This window comes from Sminthopsis crassicaudata, chromosome 1 (genome assembly GCF_048593235.1).
Source record: "Sminthopsis crassicaudata isolate SCR6 chromosome 1, ASM4859323v1, whole genome shotgun sequence".
Lineage (NCBI taxonomy): Eukaryota > Metazoa > Chordata > Mammalia > Dasyuromorphia > Dasyuridae > Sminthopsis > Sminthopsis crassicaudata.
The window spans coordinates 700366727-700390229 of record NC_133617.1 but is presented as its reverse complement, the minus strand read 5'-3'; positions in this window follow the sequence as shown (position 1 = coordinate 700390229).

Below are 23503 nucleotides of genomic sequence, written 5' to 3'. Positions count from 1 at the left end.
GAAACAGAAGCATCGAGTGCTAGAGCCAGAAGAGACTTTGGGGATTTTTCTAATCTAGCCTCCCTCATTGGGAGGAAATGAGACTTAAGAGAAGGGGAAGTGACTTGCTTCAATTCAGCAATACAGTGAGGCTAGAGGCTCTTCCCCAATCAAGGTACAAACCCATCCCAGCCTGGCACGGACCAGCAATCCATTTCCCAAAGAGCAGCCACAGCCACAGATGGGCTGGGGGAAAAGAAAAGTCCTGCTTCCGGGTGGCCATAATTCACTTTAGGTACTTTTAGCCTTGTAACTCCTGGCTAAAATCAAAGGGAACAAGGGAAGCTAATTAACTCGAAAACTCTTAAAATGCATGTTTGGAGCCTGCCCATGGGGAGGTCTGGTAGCAGCTCATTATCATATTGAGTGCCCGCTACTAAGGACAAAGGGATGGCAGCGCCAGCTCCCACTAAGGGCATGTGCCAGGCTGGCCATTTTTCTCATTAATCTGGAAACCCACACCTGGAAGCCTCCCTGAGTCTTCCACAGAACAGACGCAAATGAATGCTTTCGCAAAGTCCAGTTGACAAACATAGCTGAGTCAGCTGTTGCCGGAAAGAGCTGTTTTCACTGTTGACGGGCTTCGGAGGGAAGTGACAGAAACTTGAGCTTTGCCAGTGTTGACAATTTCAGAGGGCAGCAGAAGCCCCTCCCGCCCCTCAGAGCCTCCACTGACTCAGCCAAGAGATACTTTATGCTTGTTCCGAGAATTTGTTTCTCCTCACCTGAGGAACTCTACCCCTTCCCTCCCATCACCACCACGGACAACAGCAGCATTAGTTTTTAAGTGGCGAATAAGAAGCAGTACAATTTGGGGAAGAAGCAACAGGTCTTCCAGAGGTTTCTTAACCTCTGACCCCTCCTTTTACGTAAGGTTTGGGCCAATTGAAATTGCCAGATCACCAGGAGCACACACACACACACACACACACACACACACACACACACACACACACACACACAAGAGGCTAAAAGTACCAGTCTAGGACTGCCGATCAAGAACATTATCTGGGAATGAGGAAAATTCAGAGAGGAACTCGGTATAAAACTGGTCTCTTAAGTCACTGGTTTTGCCACTAGCTACCTGTCTGACCTTGGTCAAATAAGTCCTTCCCTATTTCCCCAGTACTTGTAAGAAGCTTAGTTTTCTAAGCTGTTAAAAAAAAAGGGGGGGGGGAGAGGGGAGTAGACAAAATGGTACCACGGAAAGATTGTAGCTCTAAAGTTGGAAGAGTTGGCTCGAATCCTATTTCTTGACCTTAATTACCTGTGTGACTTTAGGCACTTATCTATCTCCCTTTATCTTTATCTTTAAATGGGGGGAGAAGAGAAGAGATTTTTAAAATATATAAAAAGAAAAAAAAAAAAAAGAAAGAAAGAAACCGAGGGGATTGAAATAGACTTTGAAGCCCCGTTTGACTCTAGTTCTAAGATTCTAAAACTAGATGTTCTCTGAGATTCTCGAGTATCATCTATTTTGCATTTTCTGATTTTTTTTTTTAATTCCTAAAAGGCAACCTCAATTCAACTATTAAGTCCTGACTGCCAGAAAAATAGAGTCCAGAGCTGCAGACTTGAGTTTGGGCTCTTCCATTCATGAATTGTATGACCATGGACAAATCATTTCAGTTCCCTGAACTCATTAATGAAAATGAAACTAATTAGTACCATAACTAGATGGGGAAGTAGTGAGAGTAGCCTACCTGAATCAGGAAAATTCATCTTCCTGAGTTCAAATTTGACCTCAGACATTTACTCAGACTAGGCAAGTCACTTAGCTCTGTTTGCCTCAGTTTTATCATCAGTAAAATAATCTGGAGAACGAAATGGCAATAATGGCTTTGCCAAAAAAACCAGAAATGCCCAAAGGATCACCAAGAGTCAGATGTGACTGACCAATAATTGCATCCCAAATACAGATCAATGTAGCCATATGATGTGATACTAGGAAGCACCAATTTTTTTTCCTGTTCTTCCCCAAGGAAATCTGACTGCTATTAATAAACTATGTGATTTTGGCAGAAAAAAAAATTTCCCCTTCCAGACCTCAGTTTCTCCATCTATAAATTAAAAGCACTGAATCAGATGACAACTTCTATTTCAACCTTCCATAAAACAGAATAGCACCACCATGCTCTCCCACTTCAAATCTCTAGGTTCTATCCTATTAAAGTCTCTTGAATGCCTTTGAAGCCAGAGGTTATGAATTTGAATCCCAGTAGTTTAAGCAACTTAGACTTTCTGGATCTGTTTCCTCATATAAATATGAGGGGGTTGTACTTAATGGCTCTCCTTGTCTCTTCTAGCTCCAATCTTTGATCTTCTGGATTTCATTAGGTTCTTTCACACTCTGCCTCCAAGACCTTTCTGTTCCTGTTTCCTCATCTGTAAAACTGAGGGGGTTGGATTATTGGACCTCAAAGTTTCCTTCCACCTTTCAAAAGCAAAGGATTCTAATATTTAATAAAATTGTATTTCAGAGCAGCAAAAGCATCCAAAAAATTCCTTGCTTTTTTTTTTTTTTAAATGTTAATAGCACTTTTCTTTCTATAATTTCTCCTCTTCCCAATTGGTCTTTTTAAAACTAGAGATTTTTGCCTTTGTGGGTAAACTTCTGGGAGCATGAAAGTGAAGATGGCCAGCCTTTCCATAATGTCCGCTTTTATAGCTATTGGCTATCTGTGGTAAGGCTCAATTTTCAGTTAGTGTCTGCAGCTCTAACCAGAGAAAGCACCATTCCCAGTCCCTCCAGCAGGCTGCCTTTCTTCCCAGATCTGCCTAATTCACTCTCCTGGCTCAACAGACTTCAATAAAATTCCTTTATTCCCCCCATCACCCACCAACCTCCTCCCTCTCTTCTCCTAATGCCAAAGGAAGGCACTGGTTGCTAGGAGCTAGCCATGTTCCTCTCACAAAAATAAACTCCTCCTCCCCTGAGTTTCTCTAAAAGATAGCCATCCTTTGGGAGAATCCTTCTCCCAGAGTTTAATTTGCACACACACATTGCCAAAAGTTGTCCAGCTTAATCAATTCCAAATCGAGAAATACAAATCCCGACAGCGGATCACAATGCCTGGAAAGCCTGATATCCCCGGTGTCTTGGGAGGTTTAATAAGCTGATGGGCATGGACACACACACTCGCACAAATCCTAAACTAGCAGATATCTCAACTAGAGTGGACAGATGGGCACAGGGCCTGCAGGCTGGCATCGTTGAGGTTTTTTTTTTTTTCTGATTCTTTTCCCATGATGCTTGTGAAGCGTTTGGAGATGTCCACCTTGCCAAAGGGACTACTGGTACTACCAAAATAGCGCTTACACCCGGGTGCCTCCTCCCCCCTCCTCCTCCTCTTCCTCTGCCCACTTCATTAATGCCTTCTCCGGGGCAGCTGAGATAAAAGTCCATCGAGGCCCTCCTCCCTCCTTTTCTGACAAAAGTGGCCAAAACCATTGAAATCTCTCCAATGTCTGGACAGGTTTATCCAAGCCCTGTTTCTACTGGCAAGGACTGTAAGTGTGACCTCCTTAATTCGGTCGCCCAGCACCCAGGCTGTTATTTGGAAAAGGAGACATCCAGGCTTAAACACGGACTACCGTTTCACCTTGAAAAACAGAAGTGGGGGAGGAGGGAGGAGAACAGGAGGAGGGAAGAAAGAGGAAAGGGGTGTCGTCTCCAAGGAGCGGCAGCCTCTTTTTACCTTCCCCAAAAGGGGAAGCGATTATAGGTGAGCGAAGAGAGGCAGAGAGAGCAGGAGAGCGAGTTCTGACCTGGGTACTTCATTTGCCACACACAGAAAGACACTTGCCAGCCTCTCTTGGCACCGGGAGCCCCGCTCCGTCCTACCCCGGGGTTACAGACCTGGATTCTGGTCCATCTGCAGCATGTATGCACGCACCCCTGTGTCGGGGTGAGGGGTGGGAGGAGGGAGGTACGGGCGCTAAGCGAGGTTCGCCTGTAAAAGCAGCCAGTGCTTCCGAGGTTCTGGGCTCGATGCTCCAGCCCCCTCCCCGCCAGCAGAGATGCAGGAGGGCAGAGCCCCCCACCCCCCGAGAACACTGCGGGCTTCCTCGAAAAGGGGAGCGGACCGAAGAGCTGTACTGGGGAGCGAGGTGGGGGTCTCTCCGAACCAGACCTAAAGGTCTGCCTTCCACTCACCCACACATACATCCCCGTCTTCTCCACACCGTGCCCCCCATCCCCAGCATCAAAAGGCATTTTTAAAAATTGCAATTTGCCAGGGAAACAAAAACACACCACTCCCAGCTCCCCTCCCTCCCCCTCCTCTCGCCACCGCTTCCACCCCCAAATCTAAGAGCCGCCGAGCCTAGGCAGGGGGAGGCAAATCAGCACCCACCTACCCACCGGGTACCGGGGGGAGAGGGTGATTCTCAAAGGTAATGTGAAGCTGGGGGGGGCGATGAAAGGGGGCTGCGGCGGACGGGAGGAGGGAAGGTGGGCTGGAGGGGGCGGGGGGCCACGGAGGCGAATGCCCACGGCCAAGGCGCAAGGCTAGCCCGGCCAGCCGCCGTACCTAACGGGAGGGCGAGCGGAGCGGAGCGGGAGGAAGGAGCCGGGTCGGACCGCGGCGTGGCCTGTCCGTGGCCGGGGAGAGATGCGGGGCCGAGCCGGGCCGGCAGCTCCGCACCTCCGCCAGGGTCACAAAGCACGCTTCCGCGCACGCCGGGGCGCACACGGCTATTGTCTGGTTCGGCTGATCTTCGTTCCGAGCCGCCCGCGGACAAGAGCCGTCCGTCCCGGGCGAGCTCCCGGGGTCTCCCTGCCCGCACGCCAGCTGCCCACGGCCCCTCTCCGCCCGCAGCGCTCGCCGCCTACCTCCCCGGGCTCGTCCTCCCCGCGCCCCGCTTCCAGCGGCCGCGACAATGCTACCTGCCGCCGCCGCCGCTGCCGTGACTGGTGCCGCCGCCGCCGCCGCTTTTGTCAAGGAGCCGGCGTCTGCGAGCGCTGGGAGCCTGGAGCGTGCGTCCTGCTCCGCGTCGCAGTCCGACTAGCCGGGCTGCGAGGGAGGAAACGGTAATTTATAAGCGGTTTCTTCCTGACCTCTCGTGTCTGTTGTCTAATGAGGGAGCATTTAGCATCACCCATCCTGCTGGGTGGAAAAATACCAGCTCGGCCTCTTCTTTGGGGAAGGGGCGGGGAATGTGCCGGGAGGGGGGGGGAGGGAGGGGCCAGGGTTCGGGCAACCCTCCCAGGCACACACGCGCGCACACAGGCACACATAGGCGCAGACACACACACACACCGCGATCGTGGCTGTTTGCACACACACACACACACACACACACACACTCACACACACACACACACACACACACACACACACACACACACACACAGCACATCACCGAGAGAAAAGCGGGCAGAGCAGCGAGCTCGCGTAGCTGTGAGCTCCGGGAACGAACCGCGAGCAGGACTCCCCCCGAGGGCAGCCTCGCCGTGCGGGGCAGCAGCAGCAGCAGCAGGGGCAGAGACAGCTGTCGGCCTAGCGAGCGGACCCTCCGATGTCTGCGTGTGTCAATAATCTGTCTGTGCCGGTCGGGCTTTCATTCCCTCGGCCTCTCCCTTACTCATTGTCTTTTCTCCGTCTCCCGTTCTAGCTTTCGTTGTCTCTCGGTCCGTCTGCCTCCTTGCCTCATTTTCTGTCTCTCATTCTCTTTCCCTCATTCTTTGTCTTTTCTTTTGAATATCATTCTAGAGCTTATTCTCTGTCTCTTTCATTGTTCTCTCTGTGTCTCTGTGTGTCTCTGTCCCCGTCTCTCACTGTGTCTCTGTCTCTGTCTTTGTCTTTCTATCTCTCTGCAGTTCTGTAATAGTCTGTCTTTGGGAATTGTGTCCCCTGGGACAATAAAAGGAAAAACATATGCACACACGAAAGCAAGCACACACACTTACATACACAGTCTCTGTCTCTGTCTCTGTCTCTGTCTCTGTCTCTGTCTCTCTCTTTCTCTGTCTCTGTCTCTGTCTCTCTCTCTCTCTCTGTGTCTCTCTGTCTCTGTCTCTGTCTCTCTCTGTCTCTCTCTCTTTCTCTGTCTCTCTGTCTCTGTCTCTCTCTCTGTCTCTCTTTGTCTCTGTCTCTGTCTGTCTGTCTCTCTCTCTCTTTCTCTCTCTCTCTTTGTCTCTGTCTCTTTCTCTCTGTCTCTCTTTGTCTCTGTCTCTGTCTCTCTCTTTCTCTCTCTGTCTCTCTTTGTCTGTCTCTGTCTCTCTCTGTCTCTCTTTGTCTCTGTCTCTGTCTCTGTCTTTGTCTCTCTCTCTGTCTCTCTTTGTCTCTGTCTCTCTCTCTCTCTCTCTCAATCTCTCTCTCTCACTGTCTATCTGTGTGTGTGTGTGTGTGTGTCTCTGTCTCTGTCTCTTTAGCTTTCCTTAAATGCATTATGGTGGGAAACCCCCTTCTCAGATGGAAAAAGGTATTGAACATCCATTACCCACACATTGGGAACATAATTTGGAGAGAGTGATGGGAAAGGGCAAAAGTCGAGGAACCCCAAGTCCACATCACAGCATCCAGCCCAGGAAAGTTCATGGCTGAGAACTTGGAGAACTGAGCCTAGAACAAGCTAATTATCAACCATGTGGCCTTAGAAAAGGAACTGAAAATTTTCTACCTTCTGAGTCCAAGGATCTTGTGGAGCCAGAAGGGGCCTCTGAGGCTAGCTAATCCAAAACCCTTTACAATGGAAGAAACTGAGGCTCAGGGAAGTCCAATGCTTTGCCCATTTGACAGTAAGCATCAGGGGAGGGAAGTCAGGTCCTCCAATTCCAGCTTCAATGTTCTTTCCATCTTACCATGCTGTTTAACTTGGCCCATCTTGTAGGGAGGGTTTGAGGGAAAATTTCATGATTGAAAAGTGGCAGGACCTAAATTCAAATCCTGGCTGTATTTGATATCCTCAAAATACTTGGAGAGTCTCTTACCTCTCTCTGAACCTCAGTTTCTTAAGCTAAAAAAATCACTGTCAAACAAATCACCAAACTAGTAATGATCCTCTTTCTACTCTAAGAATCTATGAAATGAAATGAAATGAAATCTATGAAATGAAATATTGGAATGATAAAGAACCTTGTAAAATATAAAACACTGCATAAATATGAGGCGTCACGCCCAAGAAAATGAAGGTCCCAATCTTTTTCTCCTTTTTTCTTTCTTTCTTTCTAGTCCAGCTTCCATCCTTCCAGTAGAGGGAGTAAGTCATATGTAAATCCTGATTACGATTGGAATGGGAGAGAGAGAGAGAGATCCTGTGAAGGAACCATTAAGACCCTTTCCCTCCCTTTCCAAGAAAGCTGCCATTGGGGATTCAATCCAAGAGGATGCCACATAGCTGTCTATTTTTTTTTCTTTTTCTTCCTGGGCTCAAGAAAGGCTCAAAGACATCCAGTGAGTCTAACCTGGGCCTGGGAAAGGCAGCAGAGAGCCCAGATGTCTCCCATGCTCACTGGACTAATAAATGCTTTGGTATACAGAGCCAGAGCTTCACAGGCCCTAGGTGAGCTGGAACCTAAGGGGGGGGGGGGAGGAGGACAAGGAGGGACCAAAGATGCAAAATAAACCAGTCAGAGAAACAGGAGGGGAAACTGAGGAAGCCCAAAGAGAAGTTTCAGAAAAAGTAAATCAACAGTGTAATAATTGACAGGAACATGGAGGAAAATCAGGATTTATTTACCTGACAGAAAGAAATCCATGGTGATACTTAATGTAGAAATCTCACTGAAAATAGAAACTCAAAAAACACCATCATTTTTATTTTTTAATAATATTTTCCTCAAAATTTATGTAAAAAAATTTTAACATCCCAGTTTTGTTTTTGTTTTGCATTCCAGATTTTGTTCTTCCCTCCTTCCTGCCCCCTCTGTCATTTTTTATCATATCAATAATTTAAGAAGAAAAAGTAATTGGTAGGTAGAGCACACAAAGCAGAATCAGGAGACTAACTTCTACTAAGTAATTCAATATCTGATCTTGAAAAAGTTTCTTCTTTTCTTCTACATAAAATCAACTCATTTGTTCATAATCAAATGATCTCTAACAAGACTACTTAAACTTTTTCCACTCATGAGCCCTTTTTGCTGAAAAATTTTACATGATACCAGGTATTTAGGTATATGAAAAATAGGTATACAAACCAAACTTTTGCTGATAATGAACCATAATTTTGAGGGGCTCCCCCACATTCACATATATAACCTATATATGGTGGAGAACCATAGTTCAGGAAAATGAAATCTCTAAATCTTTCAGTTGTGATGTAACATATTCCTGGTAATTCTCAAGCTCCATGTTCAAAATAGCTCAGGTGGTCCATATCTAACATTCCATAGTCTTATATTATTTTCTAAGATTCCTTCTGACTCTGATTTTCTCTAACTCTGTGCTTCCATAAATAAGGATCTAGAGCAATCAACAAACATATATTAAGTGTCTAGTATATACTAGACCTTGAGCTGAGGTACAAATGAAAAATAAAACAGCTCCTGCTCTTCAGGATGAACTTCAGAAGGTACCATATTTTAGACTTTAACAATCACATCCTTAACTTAATGGATTCATTGATTGGAATCTCTAAGGCAGCTGCCAGCACTTTAGAAAAATGGATTCAGGGCTTTAAACAAACCCTTTTGACTGCCAACTAAGGTCACATTTTATTCAATCGGTGGCTAAGTACTATCTCTGTGTACCCAGCCCTTGTGTATGGTGTCAGAGGGGAGCCAAGAGCAAAAAACACAGGCTTTGCCTCTCCTTAAGCAGTTGTTGGAGACTTATACAGTGGTAAATGACAGCTTGTAATCAAGAGACTTACAAACAACTACTAGAATGCAAACAGAAAGTGCTATGGGAAGCAGTTCAGAGAATTAAATGAAGTCTGGAGTGGTCTGAAGAGAGTTTATGAAGGAGGGATAGAAGCATGCAAAGGCAGGAGTGAGCAAGCATGTTGGGAAGATCAGGAGACCCCCCGCCAGGCAGCACCAGCACATCCCTCAGAGGTTTGCTTCTATAGCAACAGCCCTGGCTGAATTGTCTCTTCCCCAACACCCAAGATCTGGACAGAGCAAGGCAAAGATAGTATCCTTCTTGGTTTAGGATGAGGTGAGACAACAATTCCCAGGTTGGCCTTCTGTTCCCTTTAAAACATCCATATGACCCAAGGGCTAGAACTGAATAGAGAACTGGGAAATTTCAGATGAGACCCAGTAGAACAAATTCAACTTTTCTGGGATGAGACAAAGAACAGGGAAGGATTTGTTTGTCAAGGAGAGAGAAACAAATAAAGCCATATTATTTTATATTCAGGAATTTAGGTGTTCCTTCTCTTCCTCCTTCTCCTTCTTTTTCTTCTCCTTCCTTGTGGGTGGGAACTTTCTATGTAACCACAGAATGAGAAATCCAAAGATCATGTAATTTTCAAATAATAAAATCTCAGGTTTGAAAGTGACCTCAGAACTCATCTTGTCCCTCCTCCCACCTCATGTTAAGAATCTTGTTTAACTGTGCATACCCTTTGATCCAGCTGTGGCTCTGTATCCTAAAGAAAAAAAAAGAGAAGAAAGGATCCACACTCGCAAAAATGTAGCAGCTCTGTTTGTGGTGGTGAGGAATTGGAAAATGAGTAGATGCCCATCAGTTGGGGAATGGCTGAATAACTTGTGGTATATGAAGGTAATGGAAAGTTATTGTTTTGTGAAATATGATGTACAGGCTGATTTCAGAAAACCCTAGAGAGACTCACATGAACTGATGCTGAGTTAAGTGAACAGAACCAGGAAAACATTGTACACAGCAACAGCAGCCTTATGTGATGATCAGCTGTGATAGATCTAGCTCCTCTGAGTGATCCAAGGCAATTCCAATAAACTTTGGATGGAAAATGCCATCCCCATTCAGAGAGAGAACTATGGAGTCTGAATGCAGATTGAAGCGTACTATTTTCACCTTTTTATTCTTCTGGGTTTTTTTTTTCTTTCTTTCTTTCTCATGTTTTTTTCCCTTTTGTTCTGATTTTTTTCTCTAAATATGAAATAAGTGAATATATCTGTATAATCTAAAAATTTAAAAAAAAAGAAACTTGGTTAGAATATTCCTGTCAGAAGATGGTATTCCAACCTCTGCTTGAATACCTTCAATGATGCAAAGTTCACTACTGTTCAGTGTTGGATAACTCTTAATTGTGAGTAACTAGCTTAAATAGAGCTGAAATCTTCCCAATGCTACCCCTGTGGGGCCACTTAGATTAAGTATACTCCATCTTCCACATGACAGCTTTTCAAGTATTTGAAGACTGCTATCATGTTCCCTCCTCCCTAAGTCTTCTATTCTCCAGACTGAAACACCCTCAGCTCCTTGTATAATGTGGTTTCCAGACCCTTCCCTACCCCTGGTCATGCTTCTCTGGATCTGCTCCAGCTTGTCAATGACCTTCTTTTAAGGTATCTCCCAGAACTGCACCCATTATTCTTGGTGTGGTCAGATTTCAGGATCTCAAATTCCCGTTCATTCCTTTGTGTACAGTAAATGGCAAATCCCCCACCCTGTGCCAATGTAAAACGTTAAAGCTGGAGACACAGACCCACATATAATATTAAATTGTGGGTTTCTTTCTTTTTTTTTTTCTTTTTGCTGAGGCAATTGGGGTTAAGTGACTTGTCCAGGGTCCCACAACTAGGAAGTGTTAAGTGTCTAGAAGCAGATTTAAACTCAGGTCCTCCTGACTTCAGGCTGGTGCTCTATCCATTGCGCCACCTAGCTGCCCCTTAATTGTAAGTTTCTCATGAAATTGTAAGCTCCTTGAGGGCAGAACTCTCTTGTACCATTGCTTATTATAGTGGCTCATAGTGATTGCTTAATAAATATTGATTGATTGATATATAAACATGCACAAATGTCCAAGTCCACAAGATACAAACAGATCATTGTCCATTTAGTAAATGAGTGTGTGTAACACACATGAATGAGATGAGGTGAGATCTTTCAAGACAGTTGTGAAAATCGAGTAAGGCTTCATCTACTTCAGAGTTCGAGTAGGCCTGAAGGACTCTGAAGGGCATTGCCTTGCCCTCCTATGACATCTCCCTATTTCATCCAAATATGGGCAACTATGTACTTATTGGTCAAGTTCAATTTCATGGGTAGATCTCGCGTTTAGAATGTAAGACTCTCAGCCAATGAGGATGAGGGTCAGTGGTGGGAGGGGGCGTTTTGCGTTAGGGATTAAAGGTGCTGTCCTGCCCACAGGAGGCGCTTCCTCTCTTCGATAGTCTACTCGAAGAGTGGGACGCCCTTCTCGCGAGAATGTACAATAAACTTTGCTTTTCTCTAGAGCTCTCTCCAGCTTTTTTTATTAAATGGTGTTCCCTCACCATTTCCGTACCACACAGTTTGGGGGCTAGTCCGGATCCTTTACTCGGTGAGTAAGTGAACTCCTGGGTGCTAGTGGGGTGGCGCCCTGCCTTGATTTAGGCAGCCCGCCAGCTTCCAGGGGCTTCTCCTTGCTCCCTGACGTAGAGTGGACCCGAAGTGGAGAAACTCAGAGAAAAGCAACGGAAACTCCGCGGTGAAAATCCCAACCGGTTGGTGGAGGACAGATCAGTCAAGTAATTTGTTGCGCAGCAACCCAGTGGAGGTAAGCGTCCTGTGAAGCCCCTTGAGTCTAGTTATAGGTTCTGGAGGGGGCTGTAGACGGTAGACAGGAAGAGAGCTAGGCCTTCCTGGGTGACTGGGTTAACTGGTGACAGTTAGCGTGTTTGGGCGTTTAGGAGTCTGTTAAACTCCTTCCAAATTCAATGGGTGTGGCCTAGTCCCAGCCAGCCCTCGCGGAGAGAATTGAGAAAAATATCAGAAAATACCGGTAGATAGTCCCTTGGGAGATAAATTAAGTAATTGGAACAAACTGCCAAAATATGAGGAAAAATAAAAAGCAAGAAAAAGCGGATAAGGTATTGTTGTTTTGTTGCAGACTGGTGGTACCAAAAGGATTAAATGGTACCTGAAAGGAAGGACCTGAAAGGATTTAATTCCATTAGCCCTTCCAGGGGCCTTCGGGCGGGGAGGAGAACTAGGTCTTTTGAAGCAGGGGTTGTTTCAGCTGACCAGAAATAGCTGTTAGTAAATCCCATTTGGGATCAGAAACCCTGTACATGGGGAAGTATGTGGGATTGAGCGAGTGAAGATGGTGGCTTCCTTCCTCTTCCTCCCACGTGTCCTGACTGCAGCAGGGCCACATGGGCCGGGGGAAAGAAACCTTTAAGTTTTATGAAATTTGGGTCAGTTACGTGCAAACATTGAAGTGTAAAGTTTAAAAATATATACATATATATTTACTTAAAGGCGGGACAGGAAAGATTGATTTGTAAAAGTAATAGTTTAAATGGAGCTATGATATATTGGGTCGGGAAGCATGGTGGTGTGGGGGAAGGGTGACCACGTGGAGAGGTCCCTCCTCCCATTAAGTATAGTGGGGTTTTTTGTTTTTAATAACTGCACCTCCTTGCTGATTTAGATATTAATTATTTCTACTGTTTAAAGGAAAAGCCTACATTTATATGGTGTTGATAACTGAATGTTTTATTTTTATTTTTCAAGTCTATAACTGTTCTAAGGAGTTGGAACTGAAGTTTTCTGAAAACAAGTTATTCAATATTTATTTACATGCGTGATAGTCTCCTTGTTTAAAGATTATTTTAATCTGATCTGATAATTTGATAGGGTTATTTGCAAAAATTTTAATCCTGCTTCCTTTTTGTCCCCTGGAGAACAGAACTATTGCTGTATAAAACTGTATGACTATTGCTATTTTGGGAGATTTACTAGTCTGTTGTGTATAATCTGATAATTTCTGTAAACAGGGGGGGGAAGGGAAACTGAGATTTCAACTGGTCAGAAAATTGGGAAAAACTGATGTCTTATTTCAGTTCAGGCCTAATTGGAAACTACTTACTCTTTGCTTACCTCATCATTTTGGTTCCCTGATGAAGGACCTCGAAAATAGACATAATTTGGGTACTGAATGGAACTCTGGAAAAGGTAAAAGATTTTTTTTCTTTTTTTTGCACCGGACATCCAGGCTGCTTCTGGCCTGGATCGTTGTTAGAGCTCTATGCTCGGCACAATTCTTTTAAGAATTGCTGCGATTGACAAAAGGTCTCCTTTTGTCTCGCTCTCTTGTCTCTACAGATAAGGGAGAGGCTGCAAAAAGTTGAAAAAGCTCTTTACCTGTCCACTAGCTAGACACACCTGATTTTAGCAGATGCTGGGTTTGGAGAAGGCTGCAGAGACAAAAGGCCTTTACAGGGGACTCTAGCTGAAAATTTGCTAGACTATGATTGGCTAGCTTATGTTTTAACTTTGAATTATTGTCCTGACTCAGTCCTGCCTCAGTTTCCTTGCCTCTTAGTTCTGCAAAACCCCCCCCCTGCCTCTATCAGAATACTTGATAAGACCTTATGTTTCAGAAAAGCAGAATGTCTCTCCCATTACAAGTTAATGGGAATCTATTATCAAAACTTCTTGAATTCTCTTGTGTGGAATTAGACATTCTGTATATGATTGTATTTGCATTGGATGTTTTTAAAAACAAACTGATTTGTATGAATAATGTTCACTTATGAAAGATCTACTTGGATATAAACTCATTGGGACAAATTCCTTATTGTTATCAACACAAGGTTATGATAAATATTTGTTTAGAATTTATGTATGGTTCTTCTAGGATGGTAAATGGGAAAAGAAATGGGTTTGTTAGAACTTCCACTGTTACCAAGGGCAGTCTACCTGCCCATTGGTCTGCTCAAACTTGTGAATTGCTGTGAATTGTATGCTTTAAATCAAGCGTTAAAATTATTGTGTGACCAAGATGGGAATATATATACTGATTCTAAATATGCCTGGGGTGTGGTGCATGTATTTGGGAGGATTTGGGAGGAAAGAGGATATGTAAACAGTAAAGGTAAAGAACTGGTTCATCATACACTAGTCAGAGAGATACTAGAAAATATTCTGACTCCTAGGAATATAGCAGTAATACATGTAAAGAGACATCAGATGGGAAATTCTTTTGAGGTAAGGGGAAATAGATTAGCAGACCGGGAGGCCAAGGGAGCCGGAGATCAGGAAATCTCTCATATAATGGCTTTGATACCTGTACTTCCCCCTAGTCTACCCTCTCCTAGTTTTACTCAGGAGGAAAAAGAGAAGGCCTCAACTCTCGGAGCAGTTGAGAACTTGGAAGGACGATGGCTCTTACCTGACGGCAGAGAGGTACTGACCAAAGCAAGTATGAGGCAAGTCCTTCAGCAACTGCACCAGGGCAGTCATTGGGATGTCCAAAACCTGTGTGATGCTATACTGACAAGGTATGTTTCCCCCGGCCTATATACTATGGCTCGACAACTGGTGGACGGTTGTCTTGTTTGTCGAAGGACTAACAGGGCTGCCCAACGCCAGCTTCCAAAAGGGGGACCACCTCCTGGAATCAGACCATTCCAAAGCATCCAGGTGGACTTTACTGAGCTGCCACCAGTGGGTCGAGTTCTTGCTGGTCATAGTGGACCATCTGACCTCATGGGTGGAGGCATTCCCGTCAGGCCGAGCAACTGCCTCGACAGTAAGTAAGGTCTTATTAGAACAAATTATTCCTGGGTACGGAATGGTGGAGAGGATAGACTCGGGTCAGGGAACACATTTTTCTGCCCAGGTATTGCAGAATCTGATTAGGGCCTTAGAAATCACTTGGGATCTCCATACCCCTTGGCATCCTCCCTCTTCTGGGAACGTAGAAAGGATGAACCAAGAAATAAAACGGCAGCTGACTAAGTTATCTTTAGAGACCCAACTACCTTGGACGAAATGCTTTCCTCTCGCTCTGGTTAGAATCAGGACCAAGCCACGTAGAGATATTGGGCTTTCACCTTATGAATTATTGTATGGTCATGCTTTCCAGGCTCTCCCTATCCTAAGGGAGACTGGGACCCTATTTTAGAAACTAAGGATTTGTTTGTTAAGAGATATGTTAAATCATTGCTGGAACATTTGCAAGGACTTCAACAAAAAGGGCTAATAGCTCAGACTCCTCCTCTAGGTTTCCCTGTTCATAGAATTCAGGTTGGTGATTGGGTGCTGATCCGTTCCTGGAAGGACGAGAAGCTGACTCCGTGCTGGGACGGACCCTACCAAGTGATACTGACCTCAGATACTGCGATTCGCACCCAGGAACGAGGCTGGACACACCACACCAGGACAAAAGGACCTGTGGCGCCACCTTTATCAGAGTGGACAGTTGAAGACAGGGGAGACCTCCAATTACATAAGAGGAGGGGACCTCCACTGAATGGGAATTGTAACTGTATGACTTTTCTTACTTTGGGTCTCTTTGCCTGTTTGTGATTTGATATATTTTCCTTTGGGAAGTTCACCTTAACTTCACGGTGTTATAATAGTTGAACATTATGAGGCTCTCCCTAAGCTTTGGGTTTATCTATTTCCTTATGACCTTCTAGAGATGAGAACCAATTTCTCCTGCTCATGCAGAATATAGGGAGGACATTTAACTTATCAAATTGTTGGATCTGTGGTGGATCCCAACAATTGAACCAATGGCCATGGGTACCTGTCCCCCTAAGCCCAGCCTGGATCCTTAGCAACAGATCCCAAATTCATAATGGGACCGGTTTCTGGAATTTAGAAGAGAAACATCAGTGGTCATTGACCGAAGATAGGAAAGGGAAATACTGCTTAAATCAGACAGGACGAGGTTTGAAGCTGGGAATTAGTGTATGTGAGTGGACCTATTCGAGAACAGACCTGAGGCCAAAGACAATTGACTGTACAAAAATGTCTAGATATTGGCGGGATACGGGGAGGAATCCTCAATTGAGGAAGGACTAGAAAGACTGTACCTTGGATGTTCTCCCAGAAATAGGAGAGCAGGGATATTGCTATCAACAAGTCACTACTGCTGAGTGTAGTGAAGTAGAATGGGATGTATTGAGATGTATAAAAGAGAATAAGAGGAAAGGGAACATATACATTGGGTACAGTTACCAATGGGGTTGGTATAATGTCACCCCAGGGACACCCGGGCAACATGGGACTCTGTTTTCCACATTTTGGAGTACCTCTAATCTAACAGGCCAGTGGCCAGTTGCCAATTGTAGTTGGAGAAAAGAGCAAGGTTTGTGGGGGGAAGCCCCCTAGGGACGAGAGACCAACAATATTACCCTTTTACAAGGAATAGCTCAGACATATTTCCAAGGGAACAACCTGCTCTAAAGGGTCATTATTGGATCTGTGGTTTAACTGCCTATACTCATCTGCCTCTTAATTGGACAGGGAATTGTTATATTGGACTAATAAGGCCAAAAGTTTTCTTTCTTCCCGAACAGGCAAACCAATATTTAGGGATTCAGTTGTATGATAATTTGGGAAGGGAGAAACGGAGTTTAGATACCTCCATCACTTGGACTGGAGATGCAAATGGTTGGGGTGAGGCCTGGCCTCCAGAAAGAATAGTCAAAGAGTATGGGCCAGCGACCTGGGCTCAAGATGGAAGTTGGGGATATAGAACTCCAATATACATGTTGAACAGGATAATTAGGCTTCAGGCAGTTGTAGAGATTATCACCAATCAGACAGCTGAGGCACTACATCTTTTGGCTGATGAAGCTACTGAAACCAGAGAGGCTATTTTACAACATAGACTTGTGCTGGATTATTTGTTGGCTGAGGAAGGGAGAGTTTGTGCTAGACTAAATTTATCCACATGTTGTATAAAGATTGATAACAATGGTAATCTAGTGAAGGGAATCACTAAGAACATTAGGAAACTTGCTCATGTTCCTGTACAGACTTGGACCTCACTGTTCAATACTTCTTGATGGTCCTGGTTTGGGAAGCTGGTGGAAGCAGCTCCTTTGGTTTGGCCTTATAGCTCTTAGTGGTGTTATATTATTCCCTATCTACATCCCTTGTTTGATCAGATTAATAACCAGAATTGTCCAAAACTCATCATCTGGAATGATCAGGTTGGAAGAGAAAGCTGAAGGGTCTGTTAAATAGATGCTGTTAAAAGGGTAAGGCCAACAGAAACCAGAAGGAAGTGAGGAATTCATAGGGAATGTGAAATTATGTTACAAAAATTTGAAGAGATCTCAGTGTACAAAATAAGAGGAGGGACTGAATGAGATGAGGTGAGATCTTTCAAGACAGTTGTGAAAATCGAGTAAGGCTTCATCTACTTCAGAGTTCGAGTAGGCCTGAAGGACTCTGAAGGGCATTGCCTTGCCCTCCTATGACATCTCCCTATTTCATCCAAATATGGGCAACTATGTACTTATTGGTCAAGTTCAATTTCATGGGTAGATCTCGCGTTTAGAATGTAAGACTCTCAGCCAATGAGGATGAGGGTCAGTGGTGGGAGGGGGCGTTTTGCGTTAGGGATTAAAGGTGCTGTCCTGCCCACAGGAGGCGCTTCCTCTCTTCGATAGTCTACTCGTCTACTCGAAGAGTGGGACGCCCTTCTCGCGAGAATGTACAATAAACTTTGCTTTTCTCTAGAGCTCTCTCCAGCTTTTTTTATTAAATGGTGTTCCCTCACCATTTCCGTACCACACACACACATTCAAACAAAACACATATTCAAGAGCCAACACACTTATACAGATAAATATACTACTAGAACAGATATACACATGCAAAAACATGCATACATATACATATATTAAAATATCTACAAGTATTGTCTAAAAAAAATACATGCAAGGTGTTCATGCCCCAATCAGTTCCACAAAGTGCAGCTCCACAAGTTATCCATTCTAAAGATTATATGGAAAAAAAGGGATGAAAAAATACTAGCTGCAGGAAACCAGTAGAGGTAGTTAATTAAGTATTTAGCCTAAATGAATGGATTAAAAAGCCCTTATTAAATGCTTGTTAGTTGTTGAGTTCTGTTTCACTCTTCCTGGGTGAGCCCCATTTGGGGTTTTCTTGGCAAAGATACTGGAGTGGTTTGTCATCTTCTCTAGCTCATTTTACAGCTAATAGGGTTAAGTGACTTGCCCAGGGTCACACAACTAGTGCATATCTGAGACCAGATTTGAATTTCAATTCAGGCATTTTTGACTGGCTCTCTGAGTTCTATACCTAGAAGCCACTTAGCTGCCCCTATTAATTGTGTGCTATATGTCAATTATCTTGCTAAGTTCTGGGAATTCAAATACAAAATTAAAGATTGCCTCAGCTTACAAAGAATTTACATCCCAATGGGAAAGTAGAATATGACACGGGGTTCTGGTAAAGTTGGAGAGAATGTAGGTGAATGGATAAAATAGAGTGACTGATTAATAGAGTAGTAATATTCAGGAATTTTTTTTTTTTTACTCAGATTACCTGAGTCAAAATCTTTTTTCTTCCATTTACTTCCTCTGGAATCTTGAATGATTTATTTTCCTTTTTGGGGCCTCAGTTTTCTCCTCTGTAAAATGATGGGGGAGAAGTTGGAGTAGATGATTTCTCAGGTCCTTTGCAGGTCAAAAAATATCCTAGGGAAAGAGGGGAGAGAGAGAGAGAGAAAGAAAGAGGGTCAGAACAAAGGGAGGGAGAAGTGAAAAGAGAAAGAAGGAAGGAGAATAGGAAGAGAGAGATTTGTCACCTTTCCAAACTGTATCACCATATCAATAACCTTTCCTGCCCCATATTCCTAGCTTTCAATGGGTTGAGCTTCCCACTTGGATTTCTGAAATGCAGGGACAGATTAGACAGTCACCTGCTGGAAGTAAATGATGTCTGGTACCCAATAGGATCTTTATAAATGTTCATTGATTGGCTGATTGATTGGCAGTGATTAACAGAGTTCAAATCTCAGCTTCTTCAGGAAATTCTCTAATTGCTGGCTTCTCCTCTGAGGAGGATTGAGTCAATTGAGTCACCTGACTGTAAGGTGTCTTAGATGGTAGCAATTGCACCTTTCCCCTTCTCTACCTCCAGTCCAATGCTTGGCTGGATAATTAGAAGTAACTCCTAAAGGGATGAGTAAGTGGAGGAATCAAAATTTGACCCTAAGAATCCTGGTCCATAGGATATTTGGAAACTCTAACCTTGGAGGAAGAGAATTTGGGCTCTAGTTCCTAGTCTATGGCTAAGAAATTCCAGCTCTCAGTTTCTTCCCATATTAAATGAAGGGGGGCTGGTAGAGGTGAAGGGTAAGGCTTCTCAACAATCTCTTATTCTTTGCTTTTGAATTTGCTGCCTTTCTATCACTGGAGAAAAGCTGGAGGTCTACTTGGTCTATAAGGCTCCAAAATATTGTTTATCCTTTTTCCTTTTCATTCCAGGACTGGGCCATTCAAGGAAGTTACTTTTTTTTTTTTAATTTGGTTATTTTTTTTCCCTCCCCAAACAAAACAATTCAAAATATTTCTAGCACTCAGACAATAAACAAAGACCACAGAGGCAAATGCAGTGACAATTTTGTTCCCACTTATGGCCTGATCCTGGAGCCCTTGGCCCTGATTGGATCCCCAAAAGGCGTGTCTTTTGCAAGGGGAGAATTGGGAGAGCAGTGAACTGTGCCTGTACCTAGAATTGTATGGTCTTAGAACGTCAGGGCTGGAAGGATCTTTGGAATGTAGAAAGTTAGAGCTGGAAGGAGCCTGGGAACATGGACTTTAAGTATATAGACTTGGAGCTGGAAGAAACCTGAGAGATCAATCAGTCATCTCTAAGTTTAAGGTCTTCATTTTACAGATGAGGAAATTGAGCCCCACAGAAGTGAGGTCATTCATCCTAGATCATATAACTAGATAAGACAGAACAGTGCCTAGATCTCAGCTCTCCTGATTCCAAGTCCAGGATTATTTGCCATTCCTCCACCCCAGAGGAGTCTCTCTCAGGTCTCAGGGATCCCCTCAAACACTGGTTCTCTCTCCGTCCTAACTCTTGAGGGTCCGGGGGGAAATCTCTATTCTTAGACCTATGGGTATGCTAGTAAATATTCAACAATCAGGTCTGTAGAAAAGGGGGGGGGGAGAAAAGGTGTCTGGGACAAACTTTTAAGTTTGATATATATTATGAACATTTTCTCTATCAGTTTTAAAAATATAGATAAGGAACAAAACAATAAATCAAGCCCTGATTTGTAGCACCTGTCATTTTCTAAGGTATAAATTCTCACAATGACCATTTCAAACAATCATTTCTCTGGGTCAGCTGACTCCAGCACGCTTATGTCTTGACCAATCCTCAGCTTTTGTATTATTAGCTCAATTATAGATGGCATAGGTATATAACTCAAGGATATGATATGAGAGCTATGGAAAACCTAGCCTGCCCCCAGAGGAGTCCACACAAAGCAAATAAGCTTCTGCTTCCCAAATTGCCTTATACAATGTTTGGACCATCTATCTATCTATTGTACCAAAAGGGCAGAGGGGACTAAGTTGTGACCACCATTTTGGTTTGCTAGACTGTCTGGATCTGTTCCATCCATTCACTCATCCATTCAATGGTGTCCTAGAGGGGAAGAAGAAGCAAATTTAGATACATAGGGCCTGGGCTCAAAAATCAGCTCTCTGCTACTTACTGTGTATGTGATCTTGGCTTAACATGGGCTCAGGCTCAGTTTCTTTTTTTTTTTTTTTTTTTTTTTAAACAAAATGAAAAGATTGGTGCAATGACCTTTGAGCTTTGATCTGTGTTTAACCCTCTCATTCTGTCTCTAAGGTTCCTGTAATTCTTGAGGAATGTATTATAGTGGGAGAGACATTAGATCTGAGGTAAAGAGATGTGAGTTCAAATCCTACCTCTTACTTTTTTATATTTTTCTTTCTTGCTAGGTGACTAGGGTCATTTAGTACTTTGACATAGCTAGGTGGTACAATTCATAGAATGTCAGACCCAGAATCAGGATAAATCCAGCCTCAATGATGCTAGACAAGTCACTTCCCCTTTGTTTGCCTCAGTTTCCTCATCTGTCAAATGGAGATCATAATAGCCCTTACCTATGATAAGACTTGCGATTCAATATAATTATCTTATCATAATGCAATATAATTATCTTTTCCATATTAGAAGTTTCCCTATCATGCTTTCATTATATCTCAATTCAACATAAGAAACTAAATGGGAATTTGGGAGTAATTTTGTGGAAGCCACAGACAACAAGCAAAATTCAGAAAATAACACCCCAAAATCTTATGAACTCAGAAATACACAAACTATATGTATAGTATTGTTTACTATCAACCTAGATTTTACAATAAGTTATTGCAAACACCCAGTATAACAATCCAGACTTCTCTAACATGAAGAGAAAGCCACAATATTTCACAAGGATTTTCCAGATCACAGGGGCATCATACCGCTAACCTCCAAGATGTGGAAGGAATAAATGTCTAAGTTAAATCCCAAGTAATTGGTACAAGTGATTGCTCTGAGTTGTCTAATTTATGACAGTTTTGCAGAGCAGGAGATCAGTGAGGATCATAATGATTTGAGGGAGGCTTCATGGAGGGATTGGTAGTTGAGCTGGGCCTATAGGAAAAAAAAATCAAAAGACCTTTTAACTCATTTCATCTTTTTGCTTTTAGAAATATGGAAACTAAGAGCCAAGGGGATGCTTGACATGTCCAGGGTCACACAAATGATCAGAAACCCGGAAACTAGAATTTATGTGATGATGCCAGCCGTGGGTCTTACCAAGGGTTTCATAGAATTTTAGGATCTGGGGATCATGAATCTTTCATTTAGGATAAATATATGCTTGGTTATATGGAACATGTATCTTTGAGCATGCTTTCATTTCCTGAAGCACAGATGAGAGTAAACAGAACAAGCTAAAAACAGAACTGCCACACTGGGGATGTCACATGTGTCAGGCTTTGGACTATCCCTTTTCTCACCCCATCTAGGCACACAGTGCAACTTTTAAAGATATTTTATCACCTAGAAAATGATGATAAATAAACATAATCTTCCTAATCTGTTCATGATCTTCTGTGGCTCACTATTGCCTCTCAGAAACTTTTCTATTAGCAATTTAAAGACCTTCACAGGACCTCAGACTACCTTTCCAGTCTCATCTCCCATTAACTCCTATCCTTTCATTCTCTCTTCCACCCAATTGTCTCATTTGTTCCTGGACTTCATTTTTCTCTCTTCCACTCCATCTACCTGAAATGCACTTCTCCCTCCCTTCCAAATTTCAGATTCTAATTGTACTTTAAGGTAGTACAACAACATCCCACTGGAGGATGTTTTGATCCATCCACCCCATCCCCCCACACACTTGAGGACATTATCTCCCATTAATATGTATATGTGTATGGTGAAAACAATTTTAAACCTTCATATATTTTTTTTACAATTTGAAGTTCAAAATTCTCTCCCAGACTCCTTTCCCTCCCCCCTCACTGAGAAGGCAAACAATTTGATAAAGGTTATACATGTGAAGTCATGCAAAACATATTTCCATATTAGTCATGTTGTTAAAGAAAACACATACCAAAGAGAGAGAGAGGCAGAGAGACAGAGACAGAGACAGAGAGAGACAGAGAGAGACAGAGAGAGACAAAGAGAGAGAGAGAGAGAGAGAGAGAGAGAGAGAGAGAGAGAGAGAGAAAAGAAGGAAGGAAGAAAGGGTGGAAGGAAGGTAAATAGGAAGGAGGGAGGGAGGAATGGAAGGAAGGAATGAAAGAAAGAAAGAAAGAAAGAAAGAAAGAAAGAAAGAAAGAAAGAAAGAAAGAAAGAAAGAAAGAAAGAAAGAAAGAAAGAAAGAAAGAAAGAAAGAAAGAAAGAAAGAAAGAAAGAAAGAAAGAAAGAAAGAAAGAAAGAAAGAGAGAGAGAGAAAGAAAGAGGGAGGGAGGGAGGGAGGGAGGAAGGAAGGAAGGGAAGGAGGGGAGAAAAAGAAAGTAAAAGAACAGTGTGCTTTTATCTTCATTCAGAACCTATCAGTACTTTCTCTGGAGGGTCTCTGGATTTTTCATCATAGGTCTTTCAGAATGTCTTAGATTTTTATATAGCTGAGAATAGCTAAGTCATTCACATAGTACAATCATGGTACAATACTGCTATCACTGTGTATGCTGTTCTCCTGGTAGGACTTCATTTTTCATCAGTTCATGTAAGTGTTTCCAAGTTTTTTGCTCTATTCATCATTTCCTATAGTACAATAGTATTCTATCACAATCAAAGACCACATCTTTTTCAGCCATTTCCCAACTGATAGGTATCCCCTCAATTTCCCATTCTTTACCACCACAAAATTATTTCTGTACACATGGGCAACTTTCCTTTTTTTAAAGGCCCTTTGTGTTACAGACCTAGTAGTGGTATTTCTTAGTCAAAGGTTATGCACAGTTGTATATAGTCTTTGACCAGAGTTCCAAATTACTTTCCAGAATTGTTGGATCAGTTCACCAACAAGTTCACCAACAGTGCATTAGCGTCATAATTTCCCCAATGTT